At 44.2% G+C, this 10,175-nt stretch overlaps 1 long non-coding RNA gene across 1 annotated transcript; it reads left to right on the top strand.

Annotated features, from left to right (window-relative positions):
- The first annotated feature begins 4,423 nt into the window (after positions 1–4,423).
- LOC146187744 (uncharacterized) lies at positions 4,424–9,716 on the top strand. Its single transcript, XR_014707144.1, has 3 exons — positions 4,424–4,705; positions 7,107–7,192; positions 9,560–9,716. It is a non-coding gene; the product is annotated as an uncharacterized LOC146187744 (long non-coding RNA).
- Positions 9,717–10,175: the final 459 nt, after the last annotated feature.

The raw sequence follows: 10,175 nt of genomic DNA, 5'->3' as shown, positions 1-10,175 counted from the left end.
GTTGACTTATCTGAGATGCCTCGCTCTCAAAGTTTTCTGACCCGCTATCTTCCGCATCGACCACTGTTTTAACTGCCGTTTCCTCCGCTGTGGATTCTTCTGGAATGAGCAGTGTAGCTAGTTCTCGCGCCTTTGAACGTGTTAAGGCTTGCACAACTCTGTCTCCGAAAAGGATGCCCCTCTTTCGCAGTAGCATGTCCGATTTGTTGGAGAACAAATACGGATAGCACTTAGGAAGCTTTCCTGAAACGGCAGCCTCGGTTGTCAACTTGCCGAAAGGGCCCTCGATGACCACGTTCGCGATTGGCAATCACACACTCTGTTCCTCCACTACCTGGCGGATCCACGCACACTGTCCTGTATAGTCGGAAGGCGACAAATACGCCGGATGGACAACATCCATCGTTGCGGCCGAATCGCGCAGTACCTTGCAAGGCTTCCCGTTGACTACTAGGTCATGCAGGTAGGGTTCTAAAAGCTGCATATTTTCATCGCAGTCACTGACATACGAGAAAGCAATCTTTTCTTTCCGGCAGTTGACGGCAATGTGACCTTGCTCATTACACCTAAAGCATGTGAGCGGCTTCCTAGCCTCAAACTTATTCTTTGTGTTCTGCGCGTTGGTCACTTCCTCACTTTTCTCACTGCCGTCCTTTCTAGGGCGTTTGCCTGAAGAAGCCTTCCTTTCTTCGTTTGCAAATCTAGCAAAGTGCCTTTTCTGACGGTTATTCACACTCAACTTGGGATTGCGGGGCCTATCCACTGCTGGGTTGCTGAATTGTCGGCGCGAAGCATACTCCTCAATGAGTTCGGCAGCTTCCGTTGCCGACTTAATTTCGCCTCGGTCCTGTAACCAATTTCTTTCTTTTTCTGGGAGGCAGTTATAAAACTGCTCCAAAAGAATTCGCTCGACTACAGAGTCCCTATCACTGTAGAAATCAGTGCTCTTTAGCCACTCGCCCAAATTGACTCTTAAATTATACAGGAATTCAGGGTAACTGTCGTCCCTGTACTTAGTAGCTTTCCGAAAACGTTGTCTGAACGCCTCGGCGCTAAGCCTATACTTTCTCAGAAGGCAAGCTTTGACCTTCTCGTAGTTGTCCGCGTCCTCCTTGCTTAGCCGCGCGACAACCTCCTCTGCCTCGCAGGGCAGAACCGCCAATAATCTCTGAGACCAAGTGTCTCGCTGGAAGGACAGTTTTTCGCAGGTTCGCTCAAAGTTAGCCAGATACAGACCGATATCCCCTGATATCACATATGGCTGCATGTACTTTGACATCTTGAAATCTGCCTCCTTGTTGAGACGAGGTACCGCTAGCTGGGGACAATCGCCCGACCTCTTGCTAAACTCTAGTTCTAATTTCCGGAGCTCAATTTCTAGCTTCTTTTCCTCTTTTTCCCTCTCACGTTCGCGCTCCCTTTCCTCTTTTTCCCTCTCAAGTTCACGCTCACGCCTCTTTTCCTCTTTTTCCCGCTCTTTCTGCTGTCTGAGCTGCTCCTCCTTTTTTTGGGCGATGAGGTTCCATGCTTCACTGAGCTCCTCATCATCGGCTCCCAAATCAGTGATTGCCTTTATAATCAAGGGTTTGCGTGCCAAACCACTTGTATCAATTCCCAATTCCTCACACAATAGCAACAGTTCCGGTTTCTGCAGCTTTTGTAGGTCCATGATCGCTCCGAGTGTCGGCTACTTCCAAAACAACAGTGCAAACTACCAAACCTAAAGGCGTTTCAACACTTTTTACCAGTTCTAAAATCTAACCCTGTTCTAGAACCTGGTCCACATCAGAAGAAAAGCCAAGCACTCACCCACACATGCGATCGATGTTCCGAGCTGCTTTCTTGTTGGCCGATTGTTGCTCCTGCTTGTTGCTTGAAATGCCACCTCCGATCACAAGATGTGGCTTGTAGATTCTGATCCACCTCGAATCACCAGATGTTGTAGCTTGTAGATCCAGATCCCACCTCCAGTCATCAGATGTTGTGGCTTGTAGATTCAGATCCCAACGCTGGTCACCAGTTGTCGTGACGCTGGGACTAAGTCGACCCGGCCTTCACTTGGTAGCGTGCAGAGACTCGGGGTTGAAGAAAGACTGAATCTTCGAAGTTGGTAAAATATGTACAAGCAGGTTTAATGGCACTTTGAGAAACTTATTTACAAAATTATTTACACGAAAAAGAAGGGTACATCAGCAAAATGGCAAGCGTTAAGAGTTCATAGCGAGAAGCGACTGGATGAGCTGTTTACCCAGGGCTCAGAGCGACATTTCGTGCTCTGCAGCGTCCTTAAAACCCCCTATGTCCAGCCCCTCTCTGAAGATGCTGACCAACCAAATCCAGGGCACGCCCCTCAGATATCGGCATCCAATCGAACACATCACTGCACTGATGGTCTGAAGCACTGACTGGCCCGGCATTGTTTCGTTGAGCCTGGTCACTTGTTGGCGGGAAAAGCTTGGGAACGGCGAGGAGGTACATTTCTATTCTTCAGCCAAGAATCGATAGGCTGGTTCCGGCAAGTGGATTTACTTCTCAGAAACCCAAGTGCACGTGCGCGCCGCATACGCTCCCAGCATTGTCCGTTTTCGACAATTGCAAATCTTTCCTGCATTCCCGGGAAATCATTTAATGGCCGTATGCATCATGCTCCTTTCTTGTCCTGCACGTCAGCGGACGTGTCACTCTGTCGTCTCCTTTGGTCAGTAGGCATTCCTCACTGGACGATAAGGCTTCTCGACGGGAAGGGTGAACAATTGAACCAAAGCACTTCCGGCTATTTCCCGCAGGGGGACATTTCTTTGTGTTTTTCTAGACGTTCTCTTGACAGGGTCAATTTGGCATTTGCAGGGTGTCCACAAAGCAAAACAGGCTTACAAAACAGGATTCCTGGAAACAGGCTCACTTAGAGCCATTGTACCAACACCACATATCCACAGCACTTATCCATGTCCACAGGCGAACAAAAGAGCGCGCAAGTGCGGATGATGCACAGTCGTAACAGTACATATTTTTAAGGAATACAGTTCTTGAGTGCTTACATGGCCACCACAGTAAATTTGAATTGACCTTTACTCGCACGGTTCGTAGCCGCCGATTCGCCTGTCCATTTTTCTGACGTTTCTAGTCTGCCTTCGCTGATCTCTTTAGATGTTTCTACGCCCAATTTAAATTGAGCACGGTCGAATGAACGTGCATTCATAGTTCGACGACCGATGAGCACGATTGCTACTATTGATGAAGCCGTTTTGTTTTGGGGGCCCAAGTCGGCCCAGTAAATATATATATATATATATATATATATATATATATATATATATATATATATATATATATATATATATATATATATATATATATATATATGCCAATGTATATGTGTGCAGTAGGGATAAAAGACGAGAATCTGCTATGGCGACATTCACTAGACGTTAAAATCACAAATGCTGAAAGAAACATTCAAAAAGGAATGATATGGTCGACGGTTCCAGCATACAGCTAAAAAAAATGTAGTGAAGACTGAACCAGCGCAACCCAGGAAAGATACCAATTATGGAATATGATCTAACATTGAATAGCCTCTAGTATGAACAAATGCACGATTTCTTACGACTCCCACCTAATCCTCCTAAAGGAAAATTAAAATGAAATATGGGACACAGGTGTGAAAAGGAAATGGAGACTCAACGGCATTACCAGAAGAGAAAAACAGCTCACTCACAACTGATTGATTTCGGCATGAAAGATGTGTAGCTATTGCTATGTGGGACTAAAGCCAGGGTAATTATTTCCCAGGATGGCAGTTAATGTATTTACATTAGCTGCAGTTCGCCCTGTTGTTACTACTTGTTACTACATGTTTGTTCCAAAGGGCTCTCTTAGTGCTGCTGCTTTATGAAAGCATTGATGTGTGCAATAGAATACATTCTTTTAATCATAGAGTTCCAGAAACCAGATCCTAGCATATTGTGTTATGTACTTAAAGGGGCCCACAAACACCTCCCGAGCACTCCTCACAAACTATCTCAGTCGCTAGATTATGCTGCGATACACATTTGAACGCAATAATACACGTCTACGCGCAGTACAGGTCCCACAATCCCATTCGAAAGTTGGCGCGTTCTTTCCTTCGACTTTTGCCAGTCCTCCTCCTCCTCCTCTGTGCAATGCTGCTACGTGCATGCGTTTTCGAATGACTATTGGTCTGCTTCTTTGCGACGTCACACAGCCATTAAACTATCGCTTATGCCAGAAAAATTGAAATACGCTTAACTTTTAGTTATCAGGAAAGAAAATGAGGATGTTCTGTTGACAAACATTTTTTCAAAGCTTTTTTTTTCCTGCACTTCCGGTCTCGCGCGCGCACGCGCGCATCTTTGCCCTTCGCGCAGGCGGCGGCGCAGGCAGCGTAGGCACCACGGCAATCGCGGCGCGGTCGCAAGCGGCGGTCTCGTATCAGTTCCTTGCAGTGTACTTGCGGGTCACGTTCCGCCTGTGAATGTTCTCGTTTCTTGTGTCGCCCATGCGGAATGAACTTCGAAGTCGGCTTACAGGTTTACAGCATTAAGTCGGTGCTTTAAGTGTCGTGCCCCAATCCACTGCTCCTTACGTAGTGCAGCAAAATTTCGGAGGCAACCGCTGCTCCGTTCCTGTGTCCACCAAACCAAAATACGCACCTCGGATCAAGTCAAGGCGACAACGTACGCTGGTAAGTAATGTGTTTACTAGCTTGAACATAGCGCACAGATAAGCGACGGTTTCACAGGTGCAACGAGTTAGTCATTGTTGTGATGCATCATTACTGTGGCGGCTATTAAAATCCTACCGTCTTAACCGTTCACTTGATTGCGTGAAACTACTCAGGGAGGTTGCATTTTGTCTCGTAGTAAGTTTGTAGGTTATAAACGTTTGCCTTATAGTAAATTACCTAAGACAACTGCGCCTACCTGGCTCGGCCGTGCGCCGGCGTTGGCGGCTTTCGGCCCCGATTCCGGTACAGACTGCGGGTTTGCATTGTACGCAGCAGCAACGAATTAAGCACCCTTACCTAACTTCCTACGAGCAAATAAAGTTTACCGTAATATCAAAGCTCCGTGCGCAGTTTCACCACCAACGACTGAGCGGTAGAGCCGGAGAGGTACAAGCCGCCGCGGTAAACATGTAGTATTAGGATACGCATGCTGTATCTGGCCCTTGCAAGGTTTCACATGACGTGCAGTGACGAGGACGCACCGAAAAAACAAAGAAAGCGACTTTATTTCGAGATTCCTAGAGAATTGCTCTCCTCGGCGAAAAACTGTGCTTTCTTAGTTTTATAAGTGACCACCTTGTTTCTTATGCTTGGGCGGTGTACATTCGAATGTATGTGACACTTTAATATTTTTTTTGTCACCATGTCTTTCTTTTATGTTCTGCGCGTTAAAGATACTCAAAGTGTGTACAAGAGTCAGTGGCAAGTGAATGTAAATACATGTACATTTCTCACACTTTGTTTCCGACACAGCACCTGTTCATATTGCACATTTCTTTTACTTGCTGATCTTTTTTTTTTTCGCTAGCAGATCACTGTAAAAATATGACTGTCTGTCGTCCATGTCAAACAGGGGTAAAAACCTCGTCAAGCTACTGCATTAGTAGCCTTTTGTTCCTACCTTAGCACTTGTTTTTCTGTCGACAGGAGGAAAAAAATCTGAATGAAGTTGATTGAGTCGCTCAGCAGTTTAAAAACCTCGTCAAGCTACTGCATTAGTAGCCTTTTGTTCCTACCTTAGCACTTGTTTTTCTGTCGACAGGAGGAAAAAAATCTGAATGAAGTTGATTGAGTCGCTCAGCAGTTTAATTTCCGCTAAGAACACTGTATTATTTCGCGCACATAATAATAATCAGCATAATTACACTGTTGTCTTGTAAACTGTGTAGCTTAACGGATGGGGAACAGCAAGCCCATGAAAAGAGAGATGTTACATGGTCACTTGTGAAGCCGGCTCACTTGAAATTTCCATTTACTTCTAGTTTGGCCTCAAGAAGCTGAAAAACTCTGACTGGCATAATTATTTGCAATCTAGCCTTACATGCCTTGAACCCACAGTTGATCTGCCTTTTTTACTTTTGTTTCAAGCGGCAGCTTTGATATAATACTTGAAAGGCCTGCGAGCGGTCGCACACCATGTGTAGTTGCCGCGATAAGCAAACAGCAACATGTTTTGTGTGCACTTTTGCTTAGCCGCAGCCACAAGGAAAACGCAGAGATATGGGTACAAGATTGCACTCACTCAGACAACAAAAGTCATATGAAACTGCGCTCCAGCTATTGTCAGCCGCAGCAAACATATTGAAACAATTTTCTCGGCTCCAGTGGCCAATGCTTTGCGGCGCTGATGCCAGTCTCAAAAGAACTGTGAGTTGAGCTAGTTGGTGCATCATTTTTTAAAAATACACAGCGCAACAAACATAGGACAAGCGAATAGACGGGAACACCGCTATCAACTGCATGATTTATTGAAAGAACACGAATATATACAAAAATGCTCTGACAACCAAGTGCGCATGTTCGCAGATAAAACTTGAAATGTTGTTTTATCTGCGAACATGCGCACTTGGTTGTCAGAGCATTTTTGTATATATTAGTGTTCTTTCAATAAATCATGCAGTTGATAGTCAGCGCTGTTCCCGTCTACTCGCTTGTCCTATATTTGTTGCGCTGTGTATTTTTAAAAAATGATGCCAGTCTGTTTAGCATTTAGGTTAAGCACACTGACAGTTGTACTGTGTAATTGACTAGTCATTGTGAAGAGCAAATCTGTGTCTGTGAGCAGCAATCAGTTCTTCTTTTGACGGTCTTTCATAGGCATCCGTCATAAAGTGACACTCTGAAGCTGTGCTTGCAGCTCTCTCTCTGTGCGAAGAGCCCTAAGACCGTTTCTCCACATCTTGGAGGAGCTTGTGGACGTACGCTGCATGAAATAGTAATCGAGATTACAACAGTGCACTTAGTTTTTCGTGTAATATTATAAGTAGAACAAACTTTGAACTTACAAAACGTAGGCTGCGTTTTCACTGCAGCGACCCTGAAATGTCCTTTCCTTGCTTTTGCCATCTTTACTTTCCAGCGGTCATCTCCTTTTTTTGTCTGTGCCTGGAGCCTTGAGGAATTTTCATTAAAGTGAATTACAGCCAGATGTGACTAATAAAGAAGGTAAATATGAATTAATTTTTCATACTTTGGAAAAAAAATGTGTTTCTTGTTGCCTACCAGCAAAATTATACAGAAGAGGCTACCATAAGGAACCATTATGCGTTATATTCACAACACTGCAGCAGAAATTGCTTCTGATTTAGCTACTATGTTCAGCGCCTTTAGAATTAAGAATGTGATGCAATGATCTCCAAGCAGCAAAATGAATGTATGACATGGGCTATACAGCATCATATCGTGAATCACCTGTGTTCTCCCTGCTGTTGTATTCTAGCGATCATCATTAGTTCAAGTGGTCAAGTGAACCTTGAGCATTCTTGCAGCTTCAATACAGTAGCCTCGGGACATTCGAGATGGTTCTAGAGGGGTCGGAAACTTGCGCTGTTAACTTCCAGTTCTTTAAAAACTGCCTTTGTCTTGGGACTGCACTAAGATGAGGAGCACAAAAGAGAGACAAGGTGTTTTTTCAGCCTGCGCTTCATGCTTGTCCTCAACTTCGTTCTTTATGTCATCCCATCTGCCTATTCTAACATAAGAGCAGTGACTTCCAATGAGGACCCTTAGATGGCCTGTGCAGTCGGCAGCCTCCTGTCTCACTTTTTCTATGGAAGGGGATTATAGAATGGCTAGTGCTACCATGCTAGCAAATATGTTTTTACGATATTATATGAAGCATTCTTAGAATGTCAGAAGTGTGCACCGCAGTCTCCTCAAAATGTATGAAAACTACCTTTGACATGGCAGCAGTCTTGAGATTCGAAGAGAAAGACACAAGATAGGTTCAGCTAATTTTACAGCAGAGTATTTAATGTCAGGATGGAAGGATTGTGGAAAATTTCTCATTGGGTGCATACTTTGAGCAGGAGTTGGGATTCACTTGACATAGTGGGTGCCCTTTTTTGGCAGATGTCAGAATTGACTCCTGTGAGTCATAATTGTAAGGTCTCATATTACCTTGCCTGATAACATGACAGCTCCAGATCAAGCACTGTACTAAGGGGAGTGCTGGTCGTAGTGGCTATTGTAGCATTAACCAAACGCGATCTGCTTAGTTGGGCTACTTAGCAAGTTGAAGAATCGAAAGGAAGAAAAGGATATGGTGCGAATGAAGCACAGGCTTTCATAGATGAACTTCTGATTTTTTTGTACTGAGTTCTATTTCCTCTGGCCTCTGTTCCTTTTACAATGACAATATTATGAACATACATCAAATGCTTCATGCAAGGATTGATTGTTTGCATATGCAATGCAGAAAAGTTGGAATGCGTACTGGCACTGGAGTAAAAAATAATGTCGTATCCTTCTCTCTCATTCAACTTACCTTGCTTGCATCCCCTCATCCGAGTATGCAATTGATTTGGGAGCAAATCTGATGACCAAATTATGAAATGATTCAAGGGAGGATGTTTCTTGGCTATGTCATGCTGTAATGTGCGGATGTGTAAAAAGTTTTTTCCGTGAAGTTCTATTTGCATTACCTATCTCTTAAATTTATCATTGGTTGACAAATGCCACAAGTGTGAGCCGTGACGCACCTTCCAAACAGCATCAAAGTGAAAACTTTACACAAAAAAAACCTATACAAAACAGATTACCTCTGCTCATCCATTGCCTGTTTGCAAGGAGCTAATGCAGGCATTTGCTGTATGGTCTATCATGGCCATCACGCTTATCGCATAAGTGGTTCAACAGGCTGCACTACATGCTGATGATCAGGTCACCATTACCCTGGCCCAGGGCAGTAACATAGACTTGTGATTGTCTGGATCCATGGTTCTATTGATTCATAGCCCTTTGACCTGCTCACAGCTTCCAACTTCTTAAATGCAGTATAGAATAATGTTATTACCATGTATTCGCCCTAATTATTAAAGCAAGCAACTGCATGCATCTTTAGTAATGCGTCAAGCATCAAAGTAGTGTTGTATGGGCGATTTGCTGCTCTTGCAATATGTCCAGATAGCTGGGTGGCAGCTTGTAGATAGATGAAATTAAAAGCTCATTACATAATAATATATGTCAGCAAATGTACCTCTTCCCCAATGGTTTGCAACGATGAAACATCTTGTAATTCAATTGTTTGTATTATATAATGATTAATTTGATTCTTTTTATATATAGACATGCAAGCAGCACTTGCCAAGAGCACTCTTGGTGAGGCTGAAAATAATTTCTCCTAATAATATGCAGAAATTGTCGCCTTTTGTTAAACACTGCACTGAGACTCGATAAGTTAAGGCCAAGCCCCATACTAGCACTAATGGGCACTACAGCTGACTTCACACAGTTAATATGAATTGCAGCTTGCCAATTTTCGTATCGCAGCATTGCCATTACCTCTCCTATTCTTACCTGTTTCCATTGCAGAATATGGTCAGTATGTATGGTAACGTTGTACGTGCGGTACTTGGCGCTGTAGCCTGGGGAGTCGCAACGCCCATCTCCTGCGAGGTCCACTTCCATTCCATCCAGCTGGCTCTGTACCCGCTGTTCCTGGAAAAGCTGGGACAAAAATAAATGTGCATTTGTGAGCCACTTGTAACATTGTGCCGAACTGTGTCACTCGATCGTTGCACTACTGCATGCGCGCGCTGTTTTTTTTTTTTTTTTTGTTACGCAAGCTTACCATAAGGCATATTATAAGAACCCGTGCAAATTATTTTCGGTTAGGAACCGGAGAAGGCTCCTGCTCTTATTGCTGTCGGTGAGCCATTTGGAGAAGTCCTCTTCCTTTGTTGCGGTTTATCTCTCCCCCCCCGCCCTTTCCGCAGGAAAAATCTAGTTGTGTATAACTCCTGTCTATGCTCCTGTCAAAACCAACTCTTACACTTCCGATCGGCAGCTGATCGCTTAGGGATAAAGAGGCACAACTTTGAGCGACTAAGCCAGTTCACGCCCAGTTCACGCGAGTGATAACGTTTATTTTGCGATCCCCCCTCCCCCCTTTTTGCTGAAGGGTAAAGCCTCTTGGCACGTTTTTTTT

Source organism: Amblyomma maculatum, chromosome 5 (assembly GCF_055883805.1).
Source record: "Amblyomma maculatum isolate TAMU_Amacu chromosome 5, ASM5588380v1, whole genome shotgun sequence".
NCBI classification, from domain to species: Eukaryota; Metazoa; Arthropoda; class Arachnida; order Ixodida; family Ixodidae; genus Amblyomma; species Amblyomma maculatum.
This window is presented reverse-complemented; position numbering and strand designations above follow the sequence as displayed.